The sequence below is a fragment of the Euprymna scolopes genome, chromosome 18 (assembly GCF_053919585.1).
Source record: "Euprymna scolopes isolate OS-2025 chromosome 18, ASM5391958v1, whole genome shotgun sequence".
Lineage (NCBI taxonomy): Eukaryota > Metazoa > Mollusca > Cephalopoda > Sepiida > Sepiolidae > Euprymna > Euprymna scolopes.
The window spans coordinates 124,609,564-124,629,483 of NC_136499.1; positions in this window are offsets into that span (position 1 = coordinate 124,609,564).

Genomic DNA, 19,920 nt, shown 5'->3' on the forward strand with positions numbered 1-19,920 from the left:
CAACGTCTTTATCTCACCATCTGCCAATGACACAAACCATTAGCTTTTGTCCTCGAGTAACCTTTGGGCCTTGGTTAGCAAAACAAAATGAATAAATGAGAAAGACTTTGTTTCATGTGTACAATAAAGTTATGAATGAGATGTTCATTATTTATATATATATATATATATATATATATATACTAGCAGGCCGCCCGACATTGCCCGGTCGTAAAATATGCATAAATATCATTTTTTAATTAATACAGATTTTTATTTATTATAAAAAGAAATACTGTAGTTATTAAATGTAATGTTAAATTTCTTTTTTTTTTTTTTTTTTATAAAAAATGAAGTAAAAAAAATGGAAAGAAACTGAGACATGTGCCTGTGAGTATAATGTTTTTCTAAACAGTTCATTTCTTTTAAGTAAAAAAAAAAAAAAAAATACTCGACCTGAGATGGAAACTAAAACCTAAGGAAAATGAGTCATGTATGATAGCCATTAGGCTAGCTTCATGCGATCTTTAAAAACTGTTTTCAAACCTACTTATTCTTAACATAAGGAAGTTGTCATGTAAACGATTCATGCATGCGCAGTCATGAAACAGTTGACAAACAGATAAAAATCCAATGACACCCAAGTACCAATTCTTCAATTCTGACCACCTAGCATCCCTCTTTTTTCCAGATGAAAACCGATTAAAAAGTTTTCCACATATCTTAATACCTTATACACCAAATTTCAAGTTTGTAGATCAAAAACTCGTTGAGTATATAGGTTGAGAAGTGTCCTCACAACCTCAGTCTCACTTTTATACATATATAGATTGCTTTTTCCTTGCTTCGTTTGTTCATACATTACGCTTTGAAAAAAAGCTAAATACATTTTTTGAAAGCCAAACTGCTACAAAAATGGCAAATTTGCAAAATTTGTTTTTAAAAAGGCTAATCTGGCAACTATGGATTAGAGTATAAGAGTGACCTCCCTTTGATGCAGCCTCGTTTTCGAATATCATGATAATAATATATGATCGTTGTTGTGATTGTGTGAGAAAGGAACTCGTAGAAATTTTGATGTGCAGCAGTGAAATGTTACGTTAAAAAAAAAAAAAGAGATAACATTTGAAAGAAACAAGATAAAAAAAGAACATTGTCTGTCAAGAGGCGTTAGACTGGAAAGGAGTAAATTAAAAATTGCCTCTTACAATGTGATTTTATTATTTGTATTGAACTATGTAGCACAATATTATTTTCTGAGTATTTATTAGTACTTATTAATTTATCTCGTTTGAATTAGTTCTAAGAATTCCTTGTATCAAGTTTACGTACCATGCCAAGGCGTACATTACCAATTCGTTCGAAGAGACGTTGGCGCTTTGCCTTGTGCGTAAGTTCGCTGATGTTAGCCTGTAGTGAACCTTCTTCATCTTCTTTAATTGCCTCCCTGAAGAAAAACAAGCATTAAAGAAAATATTCCATGACATTGAAAAACAATTACAAATAATAAAACCTTTATTCAGTTTTTTCTTCCTGAAGAAAAACAAACATTAAAGAAAATATTCCATGACATTGAAAAACAATTACAAATAATAAAACCTTTATTCAGTTTTTTCTTCCTGAAGAAAAACAAACATTAAAGAAAATATTCCATGACATTGAAAAACAATTACAAATAATAAAACCTTTATTCAGTTTTTTCTTCCTGAAGAAAAACAAACATTAAAGAAAATATTCCATGACATTGAAAAACAATTACAAATAATAAAACCTTTATTCAGTTTTTTCTTCCTGAAGAAAAACAAACATTAAAGAAAATATTCCATGACATTGAAAAACAATTACAAATATTAAATTATTTCATTTGGATCAGAGAGTTACCTCCATTTTAGGTTGCCTCGTTTCCAAATATTATAATATATGATCAGTGCTGTAATAGTATGAGAAAAGAACTCAGCAATTCCTTCAACGAAGAAAGAAGTCAGCAAAACATTACATAAAAAAGAGAACTTTTGAAGGAAAAAAAAAAACGTCTGCCAATGCTGGATCGAGAGTTAAAAACTGTCTCTTACAATGTGATTTTATTATTATTTGTATTGAACTATGTAGCACAATACTACTTTCTAAGTATTTATAAGTACTTATTAAATTATTTCATTTGGATCAGTTCTATATTTAAAACACAATGGACAATATTTTCATAGAAATGTTAATAAACTCATATTTGTTATGCGTTATAGATTTTTCTGTCCAAAAAACCTAATTTTCTGTGCAACCCAGAAAAATATCAGTTTTATCAAAACATATTTGTTGATTAAATATATTTCTCATTTCTTTTAAGTTAACTGTTCAAGTATTTCATACAGTGAACTTTGCAAAATGATAGTGCTGCTTTCCGTTGACTTATTGCTGACAAGGTCCCAATACTCTTGCACTCACATCCGTGGAGGTCTGATTAGTGCTTTCTCATGTCAGTTCTTCCATCCTCCTTGATCTTTAATGTCAAGCCCTTTTTTTTTTTTTTTTTACAAAGGTGTCACCACTTATCAAGGCCCAGAGGCCACTTGAGGATAATGGTTAATGAGTGTACAGTGATCAAAGGGAACATGTCGTAGTAATCGTCGTGGAAATTTGGTAAGTTTGATTACCTAAGGGGAAGGCTCATCAAGAATTTGTTCATGTTGGACTTGAAGACAACCATGTTGTAGTCAGTTGGAAAGCAGAAAAACGGAACAGAGTTCCACAGGCGTGCAGTTCTAAGAAAGAAGCTTTCTTTATGAAATCTATGTTTAGGTTTAGGCACAGATAAAGAGTGGTGGAAATTATTGATAATGGTTTCAACTGGACGATTGTTTTTTTGTGAAAGTTTGGATAGAGGGGGACCGTAGATTGGAGCGTGATTTCATTCTGTGTTTCTTACATTTTTATTTTTGTTTTTCTGTTGCAGTTTCCATGTAGCTAATTAGTGTTTGTAGTTTATGTGAGTTAGTTTCTGCATTCAAGGATTTTCCTTAATATTTTAGCTATTTCCAGCTTTATTTTCCGTTGCATAGTCTCAGTTTTCCCCTCGATTCCAATTTCTCCTAGTTTTTGTTCTCAATTTTTTGTGACTGTTCCTAGTGCTCCTACAATTATTATTATTATTATTATTATTATTACTGACTAGGAGTTCTCACACAGGTCATCAGAGATTAATCACTGACAGCAACCTGTGGCGTTCCCTGGAGTCTGAGTGACAAGGCTTTTCAGATTTCCAGTACTTTCCACCTTTTTTTGATAATTTTCTCAAATAAATTTGTGTTATTGCAACAGCTGTTTACCATTGGTTTCTCGCTGGCAATGACCATTAGTTCTCACTGGAATTAGGGTGGCAAAAAGCCTACCCAAGGTCCTAATCATCTTCGCACTCATCCAGTGGAGGTCTGGTTAGTGCTTTCTCTCGTAAGTCTTTCCAACCTCCTTGACCCTTCACAACTATTAGGTGAGGTGTCAGTCAATGCTGACACTACATTTTTGGGGTAGAGTGGGGACGTAGTTAACTTACAATTTTGCAGTTTCAGTTTTCTTGGTTCCATGTGGTATTCCTCGACCTTCTGTTTCACTTCTGTTGTAGTTTCTGTATATGGCCGGTTAGCGTTTGTAGCTCATGTGTATTAGTTTCCACATTCAAGTGTTTTTCTTTAATATTTCAGCCGTTTTCATGATTAGTATCTGTTGTATCTTTTCAACCATCCCCCTGATTCCAATTTCTCCCATTCTTTCTTTTTTTTTTTTTTTTAAGTTTTTCAAGTGTTGCCCCTAGTGCTCCTACTATTATTGATGTTATCTTGATTTTCTTCATATTCCTTTCAATTCTTTAGCCAGTTCTGTGTATTTGTATTCTTTTTCCTTGATATTAACCTTGTGATCTGCTGGAACGACAAAATCTACAATCTGACAGAGCCTTTCCTTTCTGTTAACCACTTCTTATTATAATAATAATAATAATAATAATAATAATAATCTGGTGGACAAGCGCGAAGAGAACTGGGACCTTGGGGAGGCTTAGTGCCACTCAAATTCTAGTATAGACCAATGGACACTGCCAGCGAGAAATCAATGGTAAGAGGCTGTTGCGATGACGCAAATTTATTTGCAAATGCTATCGAAGGAGGTGGAGAGAGCTGGACGTCTGGGGAGACTTGTTGTCACTCAGCTTCCAGAGAACACCAATTTTCTAATCAGATCGTTTATTGATGTGTGAAAGCTCCACGTGAGCCAATAATAATAACAACAACAATAATAATAATAATAGCAACAATAACAACAACAATAACAACAACAACAACAACAATAATACAGAAGTATTATGAGGGTTGTTCCAAAAGTAAAGCTTCTTATTTTTTTACTTCAAAAATTTGAAGAGCTACAAAGACGGGAGTGTAACCATTAAAACAGAACTTATTTTTCTGCATAGTCATCACCATTCTCAATACACTTTTGCCAGAAATTCTATGACACATCTCTGCTTCTGACACACGTCCCTGAAAAAGGTTGCTTTCTTTCATTAACCTTTATACTCGAGTGGCCTGTGGGCCTTGATAAGTGGTGACTCCCAAGTAACAAAAAAAAAAAACTGAACACCGTCAATATCTGCAACAGAGAAATGAAACTTTGAGGACATGAATACATAAGTTCAGTCATGATAACAGTGCAATTGCGGGAGGAATAAAAATAGGAGGCATTACTTTTGGAACGCCCTCGTATGATTCTTTATCATTTTTATATAGAAATAAAGAGAATTGTAATTTTTACGTGTTTATGCAAATTGGATGGCTATACTGTAAAAAGAGAGTCACTCTTTTTCTAAATTCTCTCAGAGACATTAAGAAATATTAAAGAGTGGTGAAATCAACACAGCAGGTGAGAGAAATAGACAAATAGTTTGTTCAGTTTTTTTTTTGTTACTTGGGAGTCACCACTTATCAAGGCCCACAGGCCACTCGAGTATAAAGGTTAATGAATGTAAGATTATAGTGTAGTAATCGTTAATGGTGTAAATTGGGTAGAATTTGATTACTTATGGGGGACGGTTCAACAAGAACTTATTTACATTGGATTTGAAGGCTACTATGTTGTATTCAACAGGGAAGCAGACCAGTGAAACAGTGTTCCATAGGTGGCCAGTTCTGGGAAAGAAGCTTTGTTCATAGAATCTGCATTTAGATTTAGGCACAGTTATAGAGTGGGGCAAATCATATAATGGTTGTAGCTAGTCGAGTATTTTTTTGCAAAGATTTGGCAAAGGGGGGGGGTATAGATTGAAGTTGACTCGAGCATTTGCCATAAAAATAGTGATCGAGCAGCGACAGACTCGCAACGTCTCTAATTATAAATTAGAGTTAATTAAAGCAATTAAAAAAGATTTTGTTAAACATAGCTCAATCCGAGCACTAAAGTATATCTTGAAATGTATTTTGTGTGACTAAAGTATTTAATTTAACAAATAAGCCTAATGGAAACAAACGTTTATTGGTTCAGATTTAGAATAATCATGAATGATCGGGTTAACGACAGGCTTAGATCTGATGACCTCAGAGGAAGATTAAATCTGGACAGTAGACTTTGATGGTATGGTCAGATTTAAAGAACAGACGAGAGTTCTTAGGGTAGCAGATGTAGAACAGTTGAGGTAGCAGGTTAAGTTCACAGGAGGAACGCCAAGGCAAACATGGGAGGATGTGATAAAAAGTAATTGAGAGAAAGAAGGATAAATAAAGACCTGGTCAGAGATAGGTTGGTTTGGAAATCATTTTCTTGAAGCCGGTCAAACAAACCAGCATGTAAAACGAATGTTAAATCGATGATGATGATGATGATTGCCTTTATTGTCCTTATTTACTTGCCTCCCCACGAGGGCAGAGTTAGACACAAGGTTGGTCTTTAATGTGGAGAAAATCCAGCTCTCCCAAAATGTGCGCTTTAGATCCAGACAAAGAAAAAAAAAATTTCCCTCGGTGTAACATAGTTCATATGCGCACGCGGGAAAGCATCAGCAGCAGCGAAAGACGGCTGGCTGCGATGAGATTGCAGCAGTAACCGAAAAAGTATATGCAAATTAGGAAGTGTGGGTGAGAAGGAAAAGCAGTGGGGGAAGAGGTGGCTGGTTACTTTTAATGTGTCTAAAAGCAAGCTCCTATCTTTACATCATCAACGCTCTGATCCCCATCTGGTATCAATTGAAATGGATGGCTCTCGTCTTGGGGAGGCTCCATGTTTTGACAAGCTTCTGGATTTGTCCTTTACTCCTGATCTGAAATGGAACATGTACATCAAGTCTGTTGCCCAGGTCGTTGGGGAAATAGTGGGATCCTTCTTCCGCTCCAGAAGATCTCTCACTGCTGATGCAATTCTCTATCTGTATAAAAGCCAAGTACGTCCAAGGATGGAGTACTGCTGCCACATCTGGGCAGGAGCTGCTAAAAACAGCCTATCCTACCTTGACAGAGTACAAAATAGACTTCGTAGCCTAGTGGGGGATGCCTTTTTCTCTTCCCTGCAACCTCTCTCCCAGAAGGGACGTTGTGAGCCTGTTGTTTTAACGTTATTTTCATGGGAAGTGCTTATACGAGCTCCAATCCCTGGTCCCCCCTTGCCAATCTTTCATGAAAAACACCTGTCTAGCTGAAACCACTGGCAGTAATTTCCCCCACTCTTCATCTGTGCCTAAATCAAAACGTAGATTCCATGAACAAAGCTTCTTTCTTAGAAGTGCACGCCTGTGGAACTTTCTTCCGTTTGCCTGTTTCCCACTTGACTACAACTTGGATGTCTTCAAGTCCAACATAAACAAATTCCTGATGAACCGCTACCTTAAGTAAGACACTTTATCAAATCTCCATTACTAACGATTACTACGATACTATCACATTGATTACTGTACATGCAATAACCCTTATCTCCGAGTGGCTTCCGGGCCTTGATATGTTAAAAAAAAAAAGGAGAAAAAATGTTCTACGTGCTTGAATATAAGCAAGTGGATGTTGAAGAGAATGGACGTGTAAAGTTAAAGATGAGAATAGGCCAACTGTGGCCGGAGGAAGAAGAAAAGTGTTCGCTTGGCAAGATGGAGAATGATGAGAGATTTTTAAGTGATGTCGAGACCAGAAAGTAACGTGTAACAAAAATTTGTTAAAGAAAAAATGCCGACCAGGATTTATTTACCATATATACTTGCGTATAAGCGAATGTGCATTTTAAGACCAAAAATTGTCATTCTAGGTATTACCTGTGTATAAGTCGACTGTAGATTCTAGACAAATTCAATAGTCCACCTCATGGCTCTTTCTTGCACATTTCCTTTTTGGTGTTTTTTGTAAGACATATTATAAATTGTTTCCTGGCATCCGCAAGTGATAACACGTTGCCAGCTCTATGCAGTTCTAAGAGGTCCATCCTCCCAGGCTTTGCCTTCTCGCGTTTTTAGCAGAATTTGGTTTATTGTCAATCGCCTGAGGCGTCCCTACTGGGGAATGCTGACAGGGCTGCCAACAAAGTTTTTTGCAGGCCAAAGCATTCCCCCTCTAGGAGTGCTGGCTCTTCAACCTCACTTTCCGCCTTTGTGTCACATCTTCTTGTGAGGAAGATAAATAACTACTACACTTGCTCCTAGCCAAAAAAGTCTAGGGAACATCGCCATTGTTGTTGAAGTGTATTGTTATTGTTGTCTGAATTGCAATGTCCGATCGATAGCAGATTTGAATAATACATGTAGAGAGATTAAAAGGGATTATCCATCCTGGTTCGTTCTTGCTCCAGATAAGCCATTGGAGACGATCCGTTTGACATTGAGTAAAGCAATTATTCATCGCATCCGCATCGTCACTGTTACGTCATCCTCATCACCGTTGGGCACCTGCTTTTCCTCATCTGAGCCGTCTTCGCTTTGGCTGACACGGAGGCAGAGGCGAGACCAAAATTAGAATCCAGTTCTTTAATCTGCAAGACAGAAAAAAAAAATTCCCAGGTGAGTTGGTTACACACTCTGGAGTGAATTACCTTTTCAAAAAAAAAAAAAAAAAAAAAAAGAAATCGTTACATTTCCTTCTCCTTTGTTTCCTAGTTCGTTTCAGCAAATTTTTATACAGACACTAATCAACTCTTTTGCCTTTTTTTTTTTTTTTAAATAGAAAAACAGAATACCCGTCACGGGATGGATAAAATTAAATTAAATAAGGAAACTAAACCTTATGTCTAGAATCCTTATTCCAATTTTGATAAAAATCCATTAAATGATTTTGATTCTAGAAAATTGTCTAATATTTAAGGCTTAGGCTTAAGGGGACTTAAAAAGAAATTTAAATTCAAGGAATTTTGTTTAACTGATGTCTCATGACTATGGACGAAATTCAATGCAAATCTGAAATATTTGAATTTTAAACTCGGAGGTTTTGCCATTATTATGCGTTCTGAAAGCCATTTAAACAAGTCCAAATCAACTGAAATTTTGCGAATATTTATTAATTAATATCTAATGTCTATTGTGAAAATTAAAAAATCGTAGAGATTTGAATTTCCAGTTTGCCCCCTATTGTATAAAGTTAAATAAATTAAATATAGTCGACATTACACCCCTTTACACCTAACAGTTGTGTCTTCCAAATAATAATGATCAGTTAATTTGTTTAGGAGTGAATCCATAAATATAAACAATCAATGCATTCAAATATAAACAAACTAGCATGGAGACCCAACGTTACCCGGGATTGAATAATGATCAAATGTTTAACTCTCCCATATTTTCTTTTTTGGCATCAAAATCAGTGAGATCGCCCATTTTTCAATCGTTTAATTGCCTGCTCTAGTTCGGGGACCCATTGCTGTGCACCAGAAAGAAGCTTCCATGCCTCCTCGCAGTGACTTAGTCTACAATACATTGTAATCTACATTGCACTGTAGAGAGCCTACTGTTTATTTTATGCAATTATTTTTATATATAATGGCTTGAATTTTAAAATTTTATAGACCCAATTGTAGACAATAGAAACATTCATTTCGAACGCGCCCCTGTCTTATTAAAAAAAAATGTACAAAAGTCAAATATCATGCTTCAATTATGCCTTAAACAGAAACATTCATTTCGAATACACCCCTGTCATATCAAAGAACGTACTGTTGATTTTATATGTCTGGCCTTACTGCTTGTGTGGTGATAATTGCTTAAATTTATGTTTAAAATGAAAAAGTCAATTATCATAGTGCAATTGTGCTTTAAACAGAAACATTCATTTCGAATGCATCCCCGTCATATCAAAGAACCTACTGTTGACTTTATATGTTGAGCCTTTTGGCTTGTGTGGTAATAAATCTTCTCAAGTGCACTTGTAATGTTAGGCCGTTTAAGGTCAAAATCGCCTGTTCTCCTTTCATAGGATTATTTCGATTATCAATACTTATCAAAGACATTCTAATACACTCTAAGAACACTGTTAGACGCAAAGTACCTTTGTGTAAAATTTCATAAAAATTGGTCTAGCCGTTTTCGAGTCCATAGGAAACAAACTAAGATACGCATGGGCAAAGTTCCTATTTTTTTTTATAATAGCAGAGATAGAGATATATAAGCACGTATGTATATTTAGCTTAATATAAACGGAAATTTAATAGAAAATTACTTCATGGGTTGTGAACTTTGGTGCGAGTTCAGGCAAAAACAGCAGGGAGAAGGGGGGGGGGAGGAAAGAGCCATTCTTGAATTTAAAAAACTTTTTTTTTTTTTTAAATATTATCGGATAAAATGTTTGGTAAATGTTTACTTACTGGTCCTAAAAATTTTTTTTTTTTTTAAATAAACATGGCGAACTTAACATGAACTGGTGCAACTACATTACAATAGCAGAATTCGAAATTTTTAATACTGAATTTCAAGGCAAACAAATAGTTTCCATTTAATTGTCATTTTTACAGTAATGAATACATCCAAAAATTATGAAAAACGATAAGGTAGAAAAAATTATTACAGAAAACATTTTTGAGGCGAAAATTAGCAAAAATATAATGTTTGGCAAAAAAAAAAAAAACACTGAAGAGTTCCAAATAACGTGTAATTATTGCTCATTTTTTAATAAATTGTGCGTTAACAATCATAAATATGAGTTATCTGCCTTGTTTTCAGTATAACCGAGTTACTTCCCTTGTTATGTCACATGTTCCTAAAGAAATATGGAAAGTGTGTTTTTTTTTGTTTTTTTAAATAATGTGGTAATATTTAAGTACTTCTGACATGCCAATTAAGTAGATATTAATTTTAGTTGAAACTGACACAAAAGTTAGTAGATACCATAGCTTTTTTTTTTTTTTGGTGCTTGTCTACAATTGGGCCTAGAAAAAAAAATTATTTCAATAAAATTAAAAAAAAATCTTTATACATCATAAAGATTTTTCAAGATTTTTCTTGAAATACAATTTTTTTATAGGCCTAATTGTAGACAAGCACCTTTTTTTTTTTTTTAAATCAATGTTTTTGTATTCTAAATTTCGCTATTATAATGTAGTTGCACCTATGAACTTGATAAAAGTCAATTGTGGCATTATGTAACCAAATATGAAATCGATAACATTGATGCCATTTGTTAATCCAACTTCAAACTTCAGAAGGGCACCAGTCGCACCGATTCCATCTTTTAGTTTTTGCGGTAGCATAACAGACTTTGATTAATGTTAAAGTTTCCATATTTATTTTTCTTTTTAAAAACAGTCATCACTTATCAAGGCCCAAAGCCTACTCGAGGATAACAGTTAGATGCGTGCCAGGTGACCAGTTAGACAATGCTGTGATGGTGAAACTTGGGTAGGGTTTAATAATTTAAAAAGAACGACTCAATGAGAATATGTTTACGTTACAGTTGAAAACGACCATGTTGTAGTCACTTGGGAAGCAGCTTCACAGTATTGTGTTCTGCAGATGGACAATTCTAGGAAAGAAACTTTACTCATGAATTTTTAGTTTAGTTTTAGGTGCAGATAAGAGAAATTATTGACAGTGGCTGTAGCCAGATGAGTGTTTGTTGAGAATGTTTTGCAGGAAAGGGGGTCAAATAGTGAAATTAAGCCAAGCAAAATATTTGCTCTGTGTTTTCGGAGATTTTTTTACTCATAGTTTTCAGTTTTAATGCCATATCAACCCATTTTTAAGGGGTGGGGGTCCAAAGAGAAACGCAGTGATTTCGTACAAGACTCCAGTAATTGGTTATATTTCCCTTCAGATAGTGGACTGTTCCAATATAATGGACTATTCCAATATAATGGACTGTTCCAATATAATGGAATATTCCAATCTTTTAATTCTTTTATTTCACCGTTTATAAAAAAAAAAAAAAGTCATGGAAGTGAAATAAATTTTTTCCTTTGTTTACACATTTTACGATATTGGTAACCAAAAGGACTCACTTCTTATTATATATATTACACTAAGAGGAAACCATCATTTCCTCCACCACAGAGAAACAAGTCATACACCATCCACTATGATAATACAATTCTTAAAGCTACATACATAGAAAACAGTGACATATTGACATAGGGACAAAAAAGAGAAAGAAGCAACCTTGGTAGAAGTTAGTGTCCCCAATGATGCTGAGTAAAACAGAGCTGAGAGGGAAAAGATAATGAAACACCAAGGTCTTATGTACGACATGAAAAGAAACTGGAATTTTAGGAAGATCTCCATCATTCCAGTAATTATCCGAACAACCGGATTCATGAAAATGAATTGAAAAACAACCTGGCAAATATACCCGGTGAACCAAATGCAAGAGAAATACAAACAGTTGCACTTAAAGGGACGGTTAGAATCTTAAAAATCTCTCTTGATTGGAATTTATGAAATAGTATGGAATGTTTGGAACAAAAATAAAATTGAATATATATACGTGTGTGTGTGTATGTGCATGTATGTGTGTGCGTGTGTATGTGTATGTATGTGCATGTATGTGTGTGCGTGTGTATGTGTGTGTATGTGTATGTATGTGTGTATGCGCGCATATGTGTGTGTATATGTGTATGGATGTGTGTGTATGTGTATGTGTGTATATGTGTATGCGTGTGTGTATGTGTGTGTATGTGTATGTATGTGTGTATGCGCGAACACGCGTGTGTGTGTGTAGTCTTTAGAGACATTTTTTTTGTCATCTCTATGACTCACTGTGTGGCTAGACTTTGGGAGATTCGAAACTGGGACTCTAGTTACATAGTCATCTACATACAGCTGTTTTGTGGTATCTCAACTCATCAGTGTGACTAGAAATACTGAGCACATGAATTCGAGAGTCCAAATTCAGACACCAGATCACTTTCAACCGTGACCAGTAGTGCTGAATGTCTTAGCATCAGAGCTAACGAACTACTAATAATCAAAAAAGTTATATCTCCCCAATAATTCTTTTTTCCTTTGTTTACAAATTTTATTATACTGACAACCGACAGGACTCAGTTCTTTTTACAGAAGAGTATTTCATTTTGCTAAGTGGAAACCATCATAATTTGTGTTTGCATTCATAAATATACCTATCACTAGGAAGATGATAGGAAAATAAACTGTACTGTGAGTGTTAGACACAGGCTTAGATCTGATGACCTTAGAGGAAGATTAATTCTGTGCAAAACAGGAGACTTTGATGGTATAGTCACGTTGATAAAATGGATGAGAGTTCTTGAGTCAATAAATGTAAAACAGTTAAGGTAACAAGTCCACTTCATAGAGGAAGACCATGGTAAACATGGACGAAAGAGATAAAAATGGATGTGAGAGATACAGGAGACGTTCCAAGAGTAATGTCTCATATTTTTATTTTTATTTTTCCCCCAATGGGTCAGAGGTGATTATCAGAAGAACAAATGCGTCATTGAATTCTTCCATGCAGAAAAAAATTGGACCAATCAACATTCACCGGTGCCTGTTGAACGTTTACAAAGCCGATGCAATTGATATCAGCATAGTTTAGAGATGGGTTCATCGATTTCAGAGTGGCGATAGAGATGCGAGTGACAAAGTATGCTTTGAGAATGCTGGTGACTATGTAGAAAAATAAATTATGGAGCACCAAAAGTCGCTCGTTTTAATGGTACCATTCCCGTCTTCGTAACTCTTCAACATTTTATTTTTTTTTTTAGTTAAAAAAGAAGAGGCCATACTTTTAGAACGACCGTTATGGATTACTTTAGAAGATAATTTCTTTAAGCAGTCCAACACATGCCAGCATGTAAAACAGTCATTAAACCGAATATGATGTTGCCGTCGCTGCTGCTGCTGCCGCCGCTGCTGCTGCTGCTGCTCCTGCTGCCGCTGCTCCTGCTGCTGATGATGATGCTGATAAATATGCTTGCATATATCTTCATCTATGATGTTAAAGAATCTGTTGCATAATTTTTTTTCTAGAATTTCAAATCTAGACTCATTTAGGTGCGTATTGAGATAGAGCCAAAAGATCGGTTTTTTGAAAAACTAGCAGTTCAGCCCAGCTTTGCCGGGCTCTATGTACTGTTCATAACTTGCCCGATGTGTGAAAACACTTTATGTAAGATCTCAAATGTTTAGACCAAAATTTGTCTGAATAGCTTGATAGAGACCGCAGAGCTCAATTTTTTTTAACTTTGACTCCAATTTTGATCCCTTAACATTTATCATTTTTGTCTCAAATCAAAATACAAAGTTTTACCCATGTCCAAGTTACCTACATCTAAAATTTAAAGTCTTTAGACCCAAAATTGGCGGAGTAATTTGATAGAATCTGCAAAGAACTTTGAACTTTGACCTTTTGGCAGCCAAATTTTCGCCCCAAAACTGATTAAAATGCTTGCCATATATCTGAATACCCATTATGTATAAATTTTAAATATTTAGATCAAAAATTGGCTAAGTAGTTTGCTAGACACCGCAAAGGTCAAATCTTTATAACTTTGACCTCTTGTCAGCTCAAATTTTCAAGCCAAACCGATTAAAAGCTTGCTCTATCTCTAAAATCCCTTTATGTAAAATTTCAAATGTTTAGACCAGAAATTGGCTGAATAAGTTGGTAGAGATCGCAGAGGTAATTTTTTTTTATAATTTGACCCCAATTTTAACCCCCCTTAACATTTATTTTTATGGAGCTCAAATCAAACTAAAAAGTTAGATCCATGTCCAAGTAACTTACATTTAAAATTTCAAGGGTTTAGACCCAAGATTGGCAGAGGAGTTTGGTAGAGTTCTCAAAGGTCAAATCGTTGGACTCTGACTCCTTGACAAGCCAAATTTCTGGCCGAAAACCAATTAAAAAGATTTTCCCAAATCTGTATACTCCTTATGTAAAATCTCGAGCCTCTGGACCGAAAATTCACTCACTCACTCTCTCTCACTCACTCACTCACTCACTCACTCACTCACTCACTCACTCACACACACACACACACACACACACACACACATTTTCACTTTTATAGATATATCGATAGATATGCCGTTTTAAGCAAACAGAATAGCATACACTAAATTGTCATGTTGAAAATATATCCAAAAATTACGAAAATTCATGGAATAAAAAGTTCTTTATAGTTAAAAGTAATTTTTATGGAAAATTGGGTAAAATTGCATTTTTCTTAGAAAGGAAACCGTGAAGAATTCACACACCGGGGATATAACTCTGAAGGCATATTTGAAATTACACCATAATGGCTTCCAATATTTGTAGCCTATAGCGATAGACTTTTTTTAGTGCTAAAAAACACAATAGCAGTTCGTCTACTCAATGGATTTTCGTAATTTTGGAATACATTACTATTTTCGATATGACACTTGAGTAAGTACTGTTGATTTTGTTTAAAACATTAAAAACAATCGATCGGTCGACTCTATCTTAACAAGCATATTCATTTATGAATATGAAAGACTTGATGAAAAGTAGACGTCCACCTTTAAGTTTCATTTTTTTTTTGTTTTTTTTGTTTTTTGAAAGAATCACATTCGGACCAAGGCCAAGACGTGCTTGGACACGATGCAAGGGAAGTCACTCTAGGCGCCTTTAAAAATACAATCCAATTAATACACAAACTAAAGCCATGCTCGAAATTATGTATTAAAAAAGAGTTTCTAAAGAAAAATCTTTGGTGGTTTTCGGATATCGTGGTCATGGAAGAACGCGAAAGCTTTATATTGTTGCTTTATATATTATTAATTTATATTATTTATAAATATTATTAAATGAATCATTTGGAGTTAAAATTTGAAATTCGATTTTAGATAAACACGACATCAGGTAAAATTCAGTCGCTATTTTGTTTTGTTTCGGCTTCACAAAACACAAGCATCTTTCAACCAAGCCTTTTTTTTAAAGTTTAGATGCATAATACTGACTGGATTTTTAATGGAAATGATTCCTCAGTTAGTAGTAGTAGTAGTAGTAGTAGTAGTAGTAGTAATAATAATAATAATAATAATAATAATAATAATAATAATAATAATAATCATCATCATCAATCCCTAAATAGATTTTTCCTCGCATTTTTCCGATGGCCGTGATATTTAAACATTACCAAATCTTATTTAATAAAATTAATGGTTAATTCCTATTTTAGTCACGTAAATTATTTAGAGTGAGATGTGTTTTGAATTAAAACTCTGGTACTTGTACAGTTTTTTAAAATAATTAAGTACATTAAAAAAATGAAAATATCGAAATAAAAGGTTATATTGTATGTAACCGTTACGGAACGAAGTTCTCCGGAAAAAAAAAAAAAAAAAAATTTCACTTAATTTCATCAAGTAGTTTTTTTTGTTTTTTTTACAGCAAAAAAACAATTTGTTATGATACCGAGCAAAGGGTTGGATTTTTAGGAAGAAAAGCTAGAATTAAAGACGGGGAGGGAGTCTCGACGCTTTACATTGAGTTATCTCCCCGTGGTGTGATAAAAATTTCCATAGTGGCTGACTTCAACACGCTCTCATAAAAACGTGTTTTTCCGCTGTAATATAAAAAACTACTTGATCAAATTAAATGAAATTTTTTTATCGGAGATCTTCAGTCCTAAACGGATACGTACAATATAACCTTTTTTTTTTTTTTTTTCGATATTTTCATTTTTTAATGTCTTGATTAAACTGTACAAGTGCCTAAACTCTAGGTCTTTTACATAGACAATCACGAACCTGAATTATGTTTCTTTCTTTGCTAGTCTCCTTCTAGAGTCATATATGGAAATGGCGACGACATTTCTGTTACCGAATTTTAATTTCAATGTACAATTAAACCTGTTATAACTTCATGTTTTAAGCATTATTTTATTTGTTTATTTTTTAAAAACATGGTTTAAGTACACATATATTTGGAAATAATGGCCTAAAAATGCCAAAACACATTTCATTCGTTTCATTCCAAATCATAATTTACGTGACTAAAATAGGAATTAACAAAATTAATTCCATCGAAAAACATTTTAAAGGAACATTTTGTTCCTTAAATATTAATAAAATTACAGATTATCAGCGACACCATTTGTAATTTCTTTTTTATTTGCGAGTACATGCTTCAGTTTAAATCATGAAATAGAAATTGGTAATTTGCTTTTAGGTGCTTGAACAGATTGGGACCCATAGCAGACAATCTTGAATCCATAAAAGACACGACAGTCAAAAAGCAACATTGCAATATGAAACGGATCAAGAAATGAAATAAATAAATAAATAAATAAATAAATAAGTAAAAATAATAATAAATTTTATATATATATATATATATATATATATATATATATATATATATATATATATATGTGCACACATTACATAACATTGAGCTTCTTAAATAAGGATTGATATATAATAAGAAAATGTATTTCTACAGAAATATATATATATATATAATATATATATATATATATATATATATATATATATATATATATATATATGAATATATGGTGATGAAAATGTATGTATGTATATATATATATATATATATATATATATATATATATATATATATATACATACATACATACATTTTCATCACCTCAGGGCACGCTATATGTATGTATGTATGTAAGTAATTATGTATATATATGTATATATATATATATGTATACTAGCAAAGATACCCGTGCTTCGCACGGAGCTTTGTTGCGCACTCGGGTACCAAAATCTGTGGGCACCTTTCCAGTAAGTTGATGTTGTAAGAGCAACGATTGCATAAGGTGATTAACATTTTAACTACCTCTTGTAGTGACTGAAATTCAATCAGGAACTTCACAAAACATTTTCATCAAAAAGGAAGGTTACTTGATGTTACATAGTAAATTTTTCATTGAAGTAATTTTCAACTCTTGCTTAAATTTTATCTTGCACATTCAATACTAAAAACTTACCATAATCAGATCATGTCAGTTTTTCCTCATATCCATTTCTCGAACTTTTCACTGAAGAGCCTCAGGGTAAACTACATTTCTGCTGCTTTGATTTGGAGCCAGAATGTAGAGTTTTTCTGAACTTCCTGTCCGGCTGATGGAGACGTAGAACATACCGTGACTGAAGCAGTCTGATGTCAAGTCTACGCCAATGGTGTTAAATGTCTGACCTTGACTTTTGTTTATGCTCATTGCAAAACACACCTTCACAGGAAATTGGAGTCTCCGGAATTTAAATGGAAGTTCTGAGTCCGATGGAACTAAGGGGATCCTTGGCAGTAGAACAGTTTCGCCTTTGTAGGGACCACAGGAAATGGTGGCCTCAAGTACATTGGTGTGCAATCTGGTGATAACACATCTGGTTCCGTTTGTTGTTTTTGGCGGTTCCAAGGATCGAAGAATCATGATTGGCGATCCAATTTTGAGATTTAAAATGTGTGGAGGCATTCCAGATATCTCCAAAGAGTTTAAAAACTCCACAGGGTAGTGAACAGCTTCATATTCATTAGTAGCCGAATCAACTGACTTGTATTGCTTTGTGTCTCCTGGAAATTCATTCATTATTGAATTGTTCAAATGATTCACATTGCTGTTTAATGGCGAAATAATAGCCCTCTCAGCAAGCCAATCCGGTGATTTTCCATTGTTTTGCAGGTCTGGGTACACTTTGTCTTTCAGTTGCTTCTGATTACCGACACATTTACCAAGCGCAGTTGGAATCTTAATTGTGTCAGGTGAAGAAGTGATAGGAAACTGACCATTACCGATTTGGAGAAGCAATTTTGAGAAGTCTGCTGTAGCTGTGTTATCAGAGATATAGGCTCTCATATTAGTAGTCAGTCTCTTCACTATAACGTGCCTCCAGAGATAGGATTGTTTCAAACTTGCATTGACAATGTTAGCCCTTGTGCGATTTTTAACCACTGGGAGGATTTGACGGAAATCACCGCAAAATAAGGTTGGAATGCCACCCATGGGATTCTTGTTTCCTGTGATGTCTTGCAGTGTTCGGTCAATTGCTTCATAAGCACTCTTGTGCGTCATTGGAGCTTCGTCTACAATGATTGCAGAGGTGTCTCTAATTACATTTGCCAAGGCTGAGTTACCAGTAATTTTGCAAACTGGCTGATCCATTCGATGAGTATCCAAGGGTACTTTAAAAGTGCTGTGAAGAGTGCGGCCACCTTGTAGTAGAGTAGCAGCAATGCCACTGGATGCTGTTGCAAGCACAATCTTTCTCATGGATCTAATCTTTGCAAGGATCAAATTGATTACAAAAGTCTTGCCCGTACCACCTGGAGCATCAAGAAACATCATGTTTTTGTTCATTTCACCTTGTGCTTCCAACATTGCCATGAATGAATTGTAAACTTCTCTTTGAGAATCGGTCAGTTTTTCTTGCATATTTTTTGCTTGTAGGGAAAGTTCTTCAAGATTATAAGTAACTTCACGTTGATACTCTCTCGCGAGTCTTTCATCTCTCCCTTGCGTTGGTGCAGGTAATCCATAGCTTGCCAATGGTTGACCGCACATAAGGAGAACTTTTTCTTCAATTAGACAAAGAGTTTTATTGTAGATGTCCTCATTAAAATCTGCTTCTGGATTGTTAACTTCTTGCCTGTATCTGTGAAGAATGTCTTCAGATATTACATCACGAAAAGCCATCCAGATCTCAAGAGGATTTCTTGGCTCACAGGCTGTTAAAATTATCACAAATAGGCTTCGCAAATTTGAAGGTGATTGAGTGGCACTTGCCTCTCCTACTGCTTGATGCAAGTGATGGTCATTTTCTAGAAGGCCTCGAGCAAGGCACGCTGCTCTGTATGTTTCAAACACCTGACCATTGTATGCTCGCAAATTTTGAAATGAAGTTGGACCAGCAACCTCATTGAGCAACAGGCGTAAGAAATAACACTCCCCTGCTTTTGGACTAATCGTGTAGATTCTCCCAATGCATGGTGCCTTCCATACATCATCATTTTCAGCACCTTCAACTTGTACCCCACGCATTCTTCTCATCCATTTCTTTGTCGATTTGTTCCAAGTGTAAAACTCAGGGACTTCTACGTATTTGAGACCCCTTGCAAAGTCATCCTCATGGCAGAGTTGAAAAAATGGTGTCAAAGTTGTGGCAGGCGGTGGACCTTGGGCTCTTTCCAGAGCAGTATCAGCTGAGAACATGACATTCTGCCCATTTTCAAGATGAACAGAAAGTTGTACAATTGGAGGGAAATGTTCATGGATGGGATGTTCCAATATCCTCCAGGCCGCCTCTGAACTGCCGACATACCTTGCATTCTGGAACTGCTGGATCTCATCCACAATGTGACTTTGTACTTGGCCTTGTTGGTTAGCTGCTCCATCAGTTCTTTGTAGTTCAAACACTGCTTGATCACATCCTTTATTCACGTATTTGAGGACATATTTGATGCTTTGGATCGAGCTGCAAATTTCTACGTTAATGTGAGCGTTGAACTGCTGAAGGAGGACCTTGTTGTACGGAACAATCCACTGGTTTGTTATTTCTTG